The sequence below is a fragment of the Gorilla gorilla genome, chromosome 7, assembly GCF_029281585.2.
Source record: "Gorilla gorilla gorilla isolate KB3781 chromosome 7, NHGRI_mGorGor1-v2.1_pri, whole genome shotgun sequence".
Classification (NCBI taxonomy): domain Eukaryota; kingdom Metazoa; phylum Chordata; class Mammalia; order Primates; family Hominidae; genus Gorilla; species Gorilla gorilla.
In genome coordinates, this window is record NC_073231.2 from 120160131 (window position 1) to 120174697 (window position 14567).

Here is a 14567-nt window from a genome sequence, read left to right on the forward strand (position 1 = left end):
AACCTAAATAATTCAAAAAGCAAAAAATGAAAATCTCATTTAAAACAATGGGCAAAGGACATGAACAGACATTTCTCAAAAGAATACCCACATGCAGCCAACAAACATATGAAAAAATTCTCAATATCACTAATTATTAGAGAAATGCAAATCAAAACTGCAACGGGATACCATCTCATATCAGTCAAAATGGCTATTGTTAAAAAAATTAAAAATTACAGGTGTTGGTGAGGTTTCAGAGTAAAGGAAATGCTTTCACACTGTCAGTGGGAATGTAAATTAGTTCAGCAACTGTGGAAAGCAGTTTTGAGATTTCTCAAATAACTAAAAAAACAGAACTACTGTTCAACCCAGCAACCCCATTGCTGGGTATATACCCAAAGGAAAATAAATTGTTTTTTCAAAAAGACATGTGCACTTGAATGTTCATTACAGCACTATTGACAATAGGGAAGACATGGAATCTACCTAGATGTATATCAGTGTTGGACTGGATAAAGAAAACATGGTACACATCCACCATAGGATACTATGCAGCCATAAAAATGAACAAAGTCATGTCTTTGCAGCAACATGGATGCAGCTAAAGGCCATTATCCTAAGCAAATTAACACAGGAACAGAAAACCAAATACTACATGTTCTCACTTATAAGTGGGAGCTAAACATTGAGTTTAGTTTACACATAGACATAAAAATGGAAACAATAGACACTGGTCACTGGGGACTTCCAGAAGGGGGAGCGTGGGAAGAGGACAAGGGTTGAAAAATTACCTGTTGGTTACTATGCTCACTACTGGGTGACACAAACATTTGTACTCCAAACCTCAGTGATGCAATTCATCCATGTAACAAACCTGCACATGTACCCACTGAACCTAAAATAAAAAATGAAAGAAAAAAATATATTTTTAGCTGTAGCTGAAAAAAAAAAAGGAAACAGAAAAAGAAACCGCCATGCTATTCTTCAAAGTATTTGTGTCATATTACATGTCCAGCATCAGAGAGTGAGAGTTCCAGTTCTCCAGCACTTGGCCTTGTTCTCTCTAACTTCAGATATTCTACAGGATGCGTAGTAGTATCTCAATGTGCTTTCGTTTCCAGTTCCTTAGTTACTAATGATGTTTAACCATGTTTTCATGTGCTATTTTATCCTTTGTGTATTTTAGTTTGTGAAATGCCTTTAGCAATTTTTACCCTTTTTTAAAAAAAGTATTGTTTCTTTCTTATAATTTTTTTTTTTTTTTCGTTGAGATGGAGTCTCACTCTGCCACCCACACTGGAGTGCAGTGGTGCGATCCCGGCTCACTGCAACCTCCATCTACCAGGTTCAAGCAATTCTTGTGCCTCAGCCTCTCCGGTAGCTGGGATTACAGGCGTGCACCACCACGCCCAGCTATATATATATATTTTTTTTTTTTGTATTTTTAATAGAGACAGGGTGGGTTTCACCATGTTGGCCATGCTGGTCTCAAACTCCTGCCCTCAAGTTATCCACCCGCGTTGGCCTCCTAAAGTCCTGGGATTACAGGTGTAAGCCACTGTGCCCAGCCTTTTTCTTATAATTGGATTTTGAAAACTTTTTTATATATTATAGATACATGTCTTGTATCAGTCATGAAATTTTAAATATATTCTCCAAGACTGTGTATTGTATTTTCATTCCCTGAAAAATCTTAATAGAAGAAAAAAATTGCTAATTTTGATAAAGTCAAAATTTTTAACTTTTCTTTTTCATGAATCATAATTTTGATGCCATCTATAAGAAATATTTGCTTGGAACGCATTCATAAAGAATTTCTCCTCTCCTTTCTTCTAGTAATTTAAGAATTTTCATTTTTATATTTTGGGACAATTGTCATTTTGAGTTAACTTTATATACGATGTGAGGTATGGATTGAAGTTTATTTTTGTTGACAAATGGATATCTACCTGTTCCTGTGAAGCAGCATTATCTTATGTCCATTAAATTCCTTTGTACCTTTGATGAAAATCAGTGAAATATATGAGACTATTTATGTACAGTCCATTCTGGTCCATTGAACTGTCTTCACACCAATGCCATACTGTCTTGAATACACTGTAGCTTCACGGTAAGTCTTGAGGTCAGATGGGATATACCGTTCAAATTTATTTTTACTTTTAATTCTGTTTTGGCAATTCTAACTCTTTTACATTTTCATTCAAATTAACCTATGAATGTTTTCAAACAAGCCTACTATAATTTCAAATGAGTTTGTGTTAAAATTTTGTTGATCAATTTCAGGAGTATTAAAATTTTCCTAATATTGAGTCCTTGGATTCATAAACACAGTTCATCTCTCCACTGATTTTTGTCTCTTGTATTTGTGTCAGTTAAATTTTTGTAGTTTTTAATATACAGGTCTTTCACATTTTTCATGGTTTAAGCACTAATAAAATTATACTTGTATATTATAGAAAATGATATTTTATTTTAATTCTGATTATTGTTTTTGAATATAAAAGTAGAATGGAATTTTATGGATTTTGTATCTTGTGACCAAATTAATTAGTTCTAGGTCTTTATGTAAATTATAGGATTTTCTACATGTATGATAACGTCATTGTGATAGTTTTACTTCTTCCTCTGTAATCTGAATGTCTTTTGTATTTTTCTTGCATTTATTACACAGACTAGAGCTTCCATTATAACGATGAATAGAAGTTGTAAGAGCAGATGACCTTGACTTTCTGCTACCATTAAAGGGGAAATGTTTAGTTTACGATAAACTATGATGTCAGCAAGAGGTTTCTCTGAAATGCCCTTTTTTAGATTGAGGAACTTCCGAATGATTCCTAGATTGATGAGAGTATTTATCAGGGATGAATTTTTGGATTTATCAAACGTTTTTTTCTGCATTTATTGAAATTATCATAGTATTTCCCTTCTGTGAGTCTGTTAAATATGATGACATGCTAATTCTCAAAGGTTAGAATACTTTCACTTTTCTGATTCACTTTGTCAGGTTATATTAACACTTGATTTTCTTAAAAAAACAACTTTTGATTCATTGATTCGATTTATTGTTTTTCTATTTTTTATTTTGTTGATAATTCTTATCTTTATTAACATTTTCTATTTATCACTGGCTTTAAGGAACTTAACTTTTATATGACTTGATGTAGTTTTCTTCATATTTCTAGTACTTGGGCTTTGCTGAACTTCTTGGCTCCGTTGGTTGATGTGTTTTAATAAAACATGGAAACATTCCCATCATTTTTTCGCAAATATTTTTCTGCCTCTCTTATTATCCGTCTAGACCCAAATTTGCATGTATTTGATCACTTAAACATGTCCCATAATTCACATAAGCTATTTACTACTTTTAAGACCCTTTTTAATCCATATTTTACTTATATAGTTTCTATTGTTGGACTTTAAGTTAATTAATATAGTTTTATGTTTTGCTTGGTTTTCTGCAGTTTCTAATCTTTTATTTCATAGATTGTGTTTTTCAGAGCTTTCTTTTTTATGTTTGGAAGTTAAATTTGAACCTTTTTTATATTTTCTATATTTATTAATAGCATCAATTTTTATATACCTCGTTGATTGATAAATTTGATTGACAAAAATAATTTCAATGTCTTTGTCTACTGAATCTATCATATTATTTCTACGTGTGATTTGGTTTATTATTCTCCCAATTAGTAATCAGATTTCTATGCTTTTTGAATGCCTGGTTAATTTTGACTAGAGTTTATATACTGTGAATTTTTTACCTTTATCCTGCTAGCTCCCATATATTTGTGTATTCACAAAAATGTTATTGAGCTTTGTTCTAAGACACAGATAAATTTCTTGGAAATAGTTTGTTTCCTCTAAGGCTTATTCTAGTCTTTGTACACAGGACCCAATAACCTAACAATCTGTTGCTAATTTATTTTTGCCACTACTGAGTCAATATCCTTCCAAATAAGAATAGAAAATATTATCCCATTTTTATTAGCATTGGGGATTATTTTTTCTGCTTTGTTTGGGTGGTGCTTTCTCTGGCATTTTTTTTTTTTTATATACACTCATATGCTGCTTAGTCTTCAAGTAAAATCTTGACAGAGACATCTGGATCTCTCTCTCTCCCTCTTTCTTCTAGTGTGTTTTCCTGCAAACTCTTTATGCCTCCCGAACTAGGAAGATTCCTGGGCTCCAACTTTATTTTATCTTCCTGTACTGCAGCGTCAAACCACATTGCAGTTAGTATGCTGGGGGATCATAAGACCATTTCTTTCCTCTTTTTCAGGAAATCTCTCTTGCAATTCTTAATATCTAAAGTCTGAAAACTAAAGGTTTATTCTTTTATTATTTTTCCAGAATATTTGACTCTTTCAAGCAGTAGAGTATATCCCATATCCCATCCCTGTTATTCTACCTTGCCCTGAAAAAAAAAAAAAATCACTTTTTGACTTGTAATTTTTTTTTTTTTTTTTGAGACAGAGTCTAGCTCTGTCGCCCAGGCTGGAGTGCAGTGGCGCGATCTCGGCTCACTGCAACCTCCACCTCCCGGGTCAGGTAACTCTTCTGCCTCAGCCTCCTGAGTAGATGGGACTACAGGCACGTGCCACAATGCCCAGCTAATTTTTGTATTTTTAGTGGAGACGGGGTTTCACCATATTGGCCAGGCTGGTCTCGAACTCCTGACCTCATGATCCACCCACCTCGGCCTCCCAAAGTGCTGGGATTACAGGCGAGAGCCACTGCGCCTGGCCTTTGACTTGTAATTTTAAAAACAAAATGTAGAGGTATCAGTTGTTTCAGACGTGTTGTATTAATGAGGAAAGTAATAGAGTAAAACTATTGATAATATTTCATGCTTACTATACCATTGATGTACAATATTCCACATACAGTGTTATAATTTAGTGGATTTTTTACATATTACTATTTAACCAATGTCACTGGATTCAGAAGTATTTATGTTAAGATGTAAAGGATAAATAAAATATTTTGTGATTTAAAAATATATCAGAAATTTAATCACCTGGTAAACATCAATATAAAGCCAATTGAAACTAACAACATTTTTCTTTGAAAACATAAACCAATGTGCACATGCTGAAATTGGGAGCAACTTTGTTAAAATTCATCAAAGAAAATGGAAAGAAGAAAAGTTCACTTTAATTCCACTGGGTAGCATAAAAATACATTTTTACTGTCAGATTATTTGCAAGTTATATTTAAAGATACCATCTCTGTGAATATTTATGTACTGTTAACATGACTCCTCTTCTAGTAGTCAGAAATTTGTGTTCAGCTGTCACTCACCGCAGCTACTTCAGACTTTCTGCTTTAAAAAAATCGTTGAACATTTTAGCATCTTTCTTCAAGGACATTCTTTCATAGGATGTCAAGGAGCACCCTGAAAAAACACAAGATGTAACTTTATGCTTCCTTTTGGAGGAAAGTTACCACCCCTTAAAAACTTCAATTATAATTTCCATGATATATTTTGGAGCAGGCTGGGGTAGGCTTGAGCTTGGATAATGTTTCAAAACCCTATTTCATTTTTTAAAAAGACAAAAAAAAAATTGTAATCAGAAATATTAAATAAAATTTCTAATGCTATGTTTTACTCTTGGGGCAAATTGAGTTACTGTTAATATTGATGAAATTTAGACTTTTCTTTTAAAATAAGTGTTGTACCTACCACACTGGGTTTCTCAGACCATTTTTAAAACATTTACTATGTTTTTAAGTTTAAAATTTTTTTTTAATTCACAGAAAATTGGCAGAGATACTGCAGAGAGCTCTCATATGCTCAACACCCAGTTTCCTTATTATTAGCATTTTAAATTAATATGATTTATTATAATTAATAAACAAATATTGATACATTATTATTAATGAAAGTCCATACTATATTCACATTTCCTTAGTTTTTACCTAATGCCATTTGTATTTTCCAGGATCCCACCTAGAATGCCATATTATATTTAGTTATTTTTCTCTTTAGGATTGGCCACAACACTTTTTTAGACATTCTTGTTTTTGATAACTTTGACAGTTTTGAGGACGACCAGTCATGTATTTGGAGAATACCCTTTATGGATACCTTCTCATGTTTAAACTGACTTTTTACGTATTTTTTTTTTTTAAGGAAGATCATGGAGGTAAAATGACATTTTCATTCCATCATATCAGATATATACTGTCAACATGATTGATCGCTGATGCTGTTGATCTATCAGCTGTTGAGATAGTGTTTCTTAGTTTTCTTCACTGGAAAGTTATTATTTTCCCATCTTTTTATCTTGTACTCTTTGGAAGAAAGTCACTGTGTGCAGCCCACTTTAAAGGGAAGGCATTACAACCACCACCTGAATATGAGTTTCTACCTAACGTGACTGGTATTTTTCTTGATGAGATATTTATTTTCTCCACATATATGTATTTACTCAATTATTTATTTACAATACTATAAACATATTTTACACCATTAATTTTACACTTTGGGAAATAATCTATTATGACACTATTCATTTTGCTACTCAAATTGTGATAGTTTTTATCATTGGGAACCCTTTCCCTTTGTTTCTATGTGCCTTTGATATACCACCATTATTGTGTGAAGGTTTTTGTTTCGGTTCGGTTTTTGTTTTGATTTTTTTAAATACTTTCTTACTTTCTAGAACTGCAGGATTCTCCAGGCTCATCTTGTATATTTCATGGCTCAGGCGCTGAATCACCATTTTCTCCATGGAGCACTTGTACCTTGTATTGGAGAATAACATCAGAAATCAAGATTTAGATGTGTTCTCAATTTCTTTAAAGTGTTTTCAGTTTTAAGTCGGAGCTTAAATACTGAGTACACATGGACACAAAGAAGGGAACAACAGACACAGAGGCCTGCTTGAGGGTGAAGAGCGAGAGGAGGATGAGGATCGAGAAACTACCTATTGGGCACTATGCTTATTACTGGGTGACAAAATAATTTGTACACCAAACCCCTGTGACATGGAATTTACCTATACAGCAAACCTTCCCAAACCTAAAATAAATGTTAAACAAAAATCTGGGTGCTAGGTGTGCTATTGTTACAAGAAAGTCAATGTTTCTAGGCTCTCTTAACTGACAAAGTAAGGAAATACATACGCAAACACTAACTCATGTATACACTACACATTATCTATCATCTATCTAAATTTACATAAGATGAAACATGAATTAATACCGATTTCTCCAACTCTAAATGAATACCACATATATCATTCTAGTAGTCTCATCTTGCTGGTTTGTTACCTTCCACTGTAAAAGTGAGAAACCTGCATTGTATAAGAAGACTCTGTTCAGCTTTGAAAGAAACTGTAAAACCATTTTCCAAAGTGGATGTACCAAGTATACAATTTACTCAATTATTCAATTCAAATGTACATGTACAGGATTGTTAACATATGCCCTGTCGGGACAAGATATGAACTCGTACAGTGCAGAGTTTATGTAAAGATTACATAGCCTTCAGTCTTACAGAATCCACCCTTCTCCAAAGTTACTTAGGTCAGCACCATTTGTGCATTGCCTTCAGGTAGGTTGCTTCATACATTGGTAAATACAGTTAGATTCTTTTATCACACTCAACATTTCATCCTGGGATTCCTTGACTTCCTATTTCTTAATAATTTGCATATATCAGCTTTCATGTCCTGTGCTGCAAGTGCAATAGGTTTTGACAACTGCAAAGTAGTATGAATCCACCATTATTATACAGATGTTATACAGAATAATTTCAACGCCCTAAGAAAATGCATGTGCTTCATGAATTCAACCTCTGCCCAAACCCTTGACAAACACTGCTTTCTTTATAGTTTCTACAATTTTGCCGATAAATTGCAATCATGTAGTAGATAGTCTTTACAGAATGCCTTTCTTCATTTAGCAATATTCATTTAAGATTCATCATGACTTTGAATAGCTTGATGGGTTATATCTATTTATTGCTGAATAATATTATACAATATATTTTTCTGTTCCATATTTAAGAATATATTGGTTGTTTCCAGTTTATTGTGATGATGTATAAAGCTGTTGTTAATGTCTACATAAAGATTTGTGTGGGGACAATTTTTCAAGTCACTGGTTAAGTAACTAGGATCACAACGGCCTGATTGTAAAATAAGCCTATGTTCAGCTTTGAAATAAACTGTCAAACCATTTCCAAAAGTGAATGTAGCAGTTTACATCCCCACCAGCAACGAACGGAGCACTAGTAGTTCTGAATCTACTGCAGTTGATATAGTTTATTTATTTTTACTTTAGCTATTCTAATAGGTGTGATGTTATACCTTACGGATTGAATTTGCATTTCAAATAGCAAATAATGTTGATCATCTTTTCATCTGTGTATCCTCTTACCTGAGGTGTCTATTTAGATCTTTTGCCTATTTTGTAATTGTGTCATTTGTTTAGTTTTAGGTGTTCTTTGTGTATTTTTTATTGTTTAGTTTTAGGTGTTCTTGGTGTATTTTAGATACAAGTCATTTTGAAAAAAAAATGACTGTGTCTAGTTGAGGAGATTAACTCCTGGTTCAAAACCTATATGTGATTTTTTAGACCTGACCACAGGCAACTACAAAGGCTTTACCTGGCAGGACTCATGGGAATAAACTGCACTCCCACACACCAGACTGGGTACACAGACAGTTCATTACAGTCTCTGAAGGTAGTTGCAGTTGAGAACTCAGGGCCTCTTGACTGGTCAGGCTCTTACGGTATTCAAATTCCTAGTGCCTTCATTCCTAGATCTCTTTATCTGAGGTCTAGGACAGAGAGATCTTCTTCCAGTATCTCTGCTGAGACCTCCTGGAGGAGGAGAAGGTGGGAAAACTTCAAGATATGCTTTTTTTCCCACTTTGACTCAGCACCCAGTAATTTGTCACTCCTAGCTCTTCCTCCTCATCCTGCCCCTGACACCAGGGTCTATAAAGCTGCCTGACTCTATTGTTTGCGGCTTCCTCAACAGGGAAATGATCCACCTCTCTGTGCAACAGAAACCCCTCCACCTGTGTGCCCTTCCATGGGAGAGATGAGACAGTTTGGTTTTAGACTCCTGCTTATGCCATCACAGTATATGAATAAAGGCTTAACTCCTTTATTTTTAACTTGTTGCTTTAATTGGATCCTCCAACACTTGCTTTAATTGGAGCCTCCTGATGCTAGGTTTTCCTTTCTCTTTACAGTGCATTTCAGGGAAACATAGTTATTAATTTCAACAAAGTCCAACTTATCAATTTTTTTCTTTTTTTTTCTCTCAGGATTGTTCTTTTGGTGTTGCATTGAAAAACTTGTCACCAAAACCAAGGTCGTATAGATTTTCCCTTACGTTTTATTTTATAAGTATTATACTTTTATGTTTTACATTTAGGTCTATGAGCCATTTTGATACAATTATTAAGAATATAAAATGTGTTGGGTCTTTGCACAGGTATTTATTTTTCCTTTTTGCACATGGATATCCCATTGTTCCAGAAACATTTGTTATAGTCTATTCTTTCTTAATTAAATTGGCTTTCAATCATTGTCAAAAATTAATTGATTGTATTTTATTGGTTTATTGCTGGAAATCAATTTTGTCCAATTTACCTATGTTTCTATTCTTTTGTCAATATCCTGTTTTGATTCTTATAACTGTAATTAATGTAGAAATTGAGTAGTGTGAGTGCTTTTATATTTTTGAGCAATATTGCGTAGCTATTCTAGGCATTTTGCCTTTCTATATAAACTTTAGAACCTTTTTATTAACATCAATAATAGTTTGCTGGGATTTTGATTACGATTGCATGAAATGCACAGACCAAGCTGGAAAGAAGTGACATTTTAATAATATCAAATCTTTCAATCCGTGAACATGGAATATTTCTCCATTTATTTAATTATTTGTTGATTTTTTTCACCATATTTTGTAGTTTTCTACAAACAGATTCTGGAGATATTCTATTAAATTATGTAAAGATTAGAACTTCCCTCTGTTTCTACTTTCTGGGAGATTTTGTAAAAATTGGTATTATTTTTCTTTAAATGTTTGTTAAAATTCTCTAGTAAAACCATATGTCTAGTGCTCTCTCTTTTAGAAAATTTGTAATTATTTAATTTGTTTAATATATTTTGAAATATTCAAGCATTATTTCTCCATTTTTCATTTTTGGTAGTCTTTTAAGAAATTGTTTCATTTTACCTAAGGCAGAAAATTGGTGCCTTTGAGATGTTTGTTGTATCTTTTATTTAAATTTTACTGCCCGACAGTTGGTAGTGATGGACCCATCTCACTCTGATGTTGTAATTTGGGTCATCTCTCTTTTTTTCTTGATTAGCCTGGATAGAGGTTTTTGAATCATATCAATCTTCTTAAAGAAAAAGCTTTAAATTTTTTTTAATTTTAATTTTTATTTTTGTGAGTACATAGTTGAAATATATATTTATGAGATACATGAGATGTTTTGATACATACATGCATTATGTAATCATCACATTATGGAGAATGGGGTGTCCATCCCCTCAAGCATTTATCCTTTGTTTTAAAGAACAAGATTTTGGTTTCATTTTATTTGTTTTGTATTTCAATATTCTTGATATTTCTCTAATATTAATTTTAATTTTATTCTACTTTCTGACTGCCTAACTCAGTCTTTATTTTCTAGTTTCTTAGAGACTTGGGTTATTGATTGTAGATCTACCATATTTTCTAATATATTAATTTACTTCAATAAATTTTTCCTAAGCATTGTTTTTTCTACACCATACAAATTTTGATACACTTTATTTTTATTTATTTTTTTTTTTACCAGTTTATTGCTGTAGAAGCTTCTGTTCCAGGTAAGTAGATGTTGGCCATGACTCTCTGGAGTTATCTATCACCCCAGATATTGGATTAAAAGTTTGCCTTGCAAATTCAGTTCTCTGTTGGTCAAAGAAAATTAATCGATTTTAAGTTTTTCCAATTCATCTTGTTTTAAAGATAGAAGTCATGACTTCCAAGCTCTTTAAATGTCAGAGCTGAAACTAGAAGGCCACAATTATATATTTTAAGAACATAAAATGTCTCCCTTATTCCTATTACACAATAGGTTACAAATACATGTCAGCTATGCTTTCTTCCTTCAATAAACCTAAATTGGCATACAACCACTGAGTTCCAGGTACTCAGCAAGGTGTCTAAGATTTACTAAGGACACAACTTGACCTTTGTTTTCCAGGAGACTTTAAAGGTTTTATTCACCTTTTACATTATACCAAGTAATTTTCAGAGCTGCAGGGAAGTCGCTCTTCATCTTTCCAATTAGAGTTGTTATACTCAAATGGTACTTGCATTTAGTATGTAATTTTATCATTTCACTCCGCTATAAATGACAGCTACCCAAGCTACCAGTTAACAATAGAAATAATATGCAGGAGCATCACACTAGAGAAAACTTCAACAAATAAGAGTTAGAGCACAAATAATTGAACGAGAAGCTTCTGAATTTTTAAAATATTATTCAACGTTATAGAAGTGTTTCTCTTTCATATTTACCTAAGCCCATTCTCTGAGTCATATGTCAGGCACTTAATAATAGTTTCTTGTCTCTGGTGCATCTGTAACTGAGTTCCTAATATAGAAGTTATCATCTGGTACAATTATACTACTGATTGCTATAAAGTTCACAGAAATTTCAGAAAGTCTCTTCAAAAATCCATTATCCTGTGTTGTGTGTTAGATTAATCCTAAGAACTGTATTTTATATAGTGGAGAAATTTGGATTTTATAATTAATAGTGACTTTTCCTATAATACATGAAGGGATATTAATGAATAGGATAGTAAAAACAAGACGAAACAAAACAAAATGATAAGAACTTTTACATGTTCAGATATAAAAAAAGCTTTAGAATTGATTTTGGAATGACATGGTCTACAAGACAGTTTGTTCCGCTGGCAAGTGAATTCAGTTCTATTTTTCCAAGAATTGAATTCAATTTTGAGTTAAATAGCCCATTTACCTGTAATTTCTCAGAACCTCTGAAACTGTCTCACGTTTTACATCTACACTTTCAACTAGAAAGAAAAGTTTTGGTCTGAGGCAAACAAGAAGATTCAGCTTTAAGTCCAGTTTTATTCCGCTATTTCCATAATTCAGAGGGAATTTAAGTTAAATCTTATAGTCAGACACTCTTTAGATAACTAGCTTAAGACATGCTCTCTCATTCTCTGAAGTTAGTTCCTTTCTGAAACACTTCTAGCATCATCATTCATATTTACATTTTGTTGTTTTACAAATATATCGCTTCTCTTGTAATATATTTTCTTGTGTATCTATGGAAAATTTTAGAAGATGGAAAGTATCTTTTATGATGATTTTGTTTAAATAAAGCCATTAAAGAGGTATTTTAAGTTAAGCTGTGGTTCATGCCCATCTTCTTTGGAAGAAGTTCAAATTATAGCTTTATTATTTAGTAAATGTGTGACCTTGACAACTCACTTAACCTATCATTGTTTCAGTTTCTTCATCTGTAAACTAAAAAACTAACAATATACTGTTTAGCTACTAAACACAGTACATATCAGGTTAAATGACAATATAAATAGAGTTATCTGAGGGTACTGGTTAAGAGCATGGATTTTTAAAAAGCTAAACCAAGAAAATAGCGCAAGATCTACTTTTAGGCAGAGATAGATTCCAAATCATATTAACTTTTCTATTTGTGCCTGTAGTAATTGTTTTTCCTCCTGCTTAAAAAAAATAAGCCATTAAGCCATTTCTGATTTACATAAAATAGTGTCATTCTAGATTGATTTATTTTTCTCTTAGACCCCAAAAACAATGACACCCATCATTGATTCTCTCAGGTCTTATAACGGAAATGGTCTCCTTTTGCCTCTGGTACAGTGATATTTTCTTTACTTGTGTATCATATCACATCTGTTCCATTCAGTCTCTCTTTCTCATTCTCTTTCTCTTCCTCCCTCCTTTCTTCCTCTTCTCTTTCTCCTTTTCTTCCTCTCCTTGACCCTTAACTCTTTTTCTTCCCACTCAAGCTTCTTGAGTTGTCTATGCTTGTTTGCTACGTGTATTTTATTTCTTTCTTTCACCCTTCAACTGACTGTTGTCTGTTTGCATCCCAAAACACAAATTAATGTTGTCCTCCAAGATCTCCATTGACCTTTTCAATCTTTAAGCTACTTTAAATCTCTGCATTATTTTTCACTGTATGCCATTCATTTCATCTTAATATGTTTTCTAATGGGACAACAACCTTATCTAGTTAGCTTCAAAGTATTTGAGATTCCACTTCAAAGATGACAATTTCCTTACCTTTTCTATAAATAATCAAGATAATCCTTTCTAGTTCTCTCTTTCCTTCCGCATAGCCCACTCTCCTTGGGCAAATGCTGAGAGGTGACAGCGTGCTGGCAGTCCTCACAGCCCTCGCTGGCTCTTGGCGCCTTCTCTGCCTGGGCTTCCACTTTGGGGGCACTTGAGGAGCCCTTCAGCCCACTGCTGTACTGTGGGAGTCCCTTCCTGGGCTGGCCAAGGCCAGAGCCGGCTCCCTCAGCTTGCAGGGAGGTGTTGAGGGAGAGGCGCCAGCGGGAACCGGGGCTGCGCCCGGCGCTTACAGGCCAGCTGGAGTTCCGGGTGGGCGTGGGCTTGGCGGGCCCCGCACTGGGAGCAGCCGGCCGGCCCTGCCGCCCGGGAAATGAGGGGGTTAGCACCTGGGCCAGCGGCTGCGGAGGGTGTACTGGGTCCCCCAGCAGTGCCGGCCCACCGGCGCTGCGCTCGATTTCTCACAGGGCCTTAGCTGCTTTCCCGCGGGGCAGGGCTCGGGACCTGCAGCCCGCCATGCCTGAGCCTCCCGCCCCCTCCATGGGCTCCTGTGCGGCCAGAGCCTCCCCGATGAGCGCCACCCCCCGCTCCACGGTGCCCAGTCCCATCGACCACCCAAGAGCTGAGGATTGCGGGCGCCCGGCGCCGGACTGGTAGGCAGCTCCACCTGCAGCCCTGGTGCGGGATCCACTGGGCGAAGCCAGCTGGGATCCTGAGTCTGGTGGGGACGTGGAGAACCTTTATGTCTAGCTCAGGGATTGTAAATACACCAATCGGCACTCTGTATCTAGCTCAAGGTTTGTAAACACACCAATCAGCACCCTGTGTCTAGCTCAGGGTTTGTGAATGCACCAATCCACACTCTGTATCTAGCTGCTCTGGTGGGGCCTTGGAGAACCTTTGTGTCCATACTCTGTATCTAACTAATCTGATGGGGACGTGGAGAAACTTTGTATCTAGCTCAGGGATTGTAAACGCACCCATCAGTGCCCCGTCAAAACAGACCACTGGGCTCTACCAATCAGCAGGACGTGGGTGGGGGCCAGATAAGAGAATAAAAGCAGGCTGCCCGAGCCCGCAGTGGCAACCCGCTAGAGTCCCCTTCCACACTGTGGAAGCTTTGTTCTTTCGCTGTTTGCAGTAAATCTTGCTACTGCTCACTCACTCTTTGGGACCGCACTGCTTTTATGAGCTGTAACACTCACCGCGAAGGTCTGCAGCTTCACTCCTGAAGCCAGCGAGATCACGAGTCCATCGGGAG

General features: G+C 35.2%; 1 long non-coding RNA gene across 2 annotated transcripts; it reads right to left on the bottom strand.

Moving 5' to 3' along the window:
• Window positions 1-749: 749 nt before the first annotated feature.
• Window positions 750-13864, bottom strand: LOC129524031 (uncharacterized). Of its 2 annotated transcripts, XR_008667674.2 has the most exons (4): window positions 13298-13864; window positions 6638-6726; window positions 5281-5374; window positions 750-877 (listed from the first exon to the last, which is right to left on the bottom strand). It is a non-coding gene; the product is annotated as an uncharacterized lncRNA (long non-coding RNA). The 2 variants fall into 2 exon arrangements; XR_008667673.1 differs by lacking the exon at window positions 13298-13864 and having other exon boundaries at window positions 6638-6869.
• Between the last annotated feature and the right edge of the window lie 703 nt (window positions 13865-14567).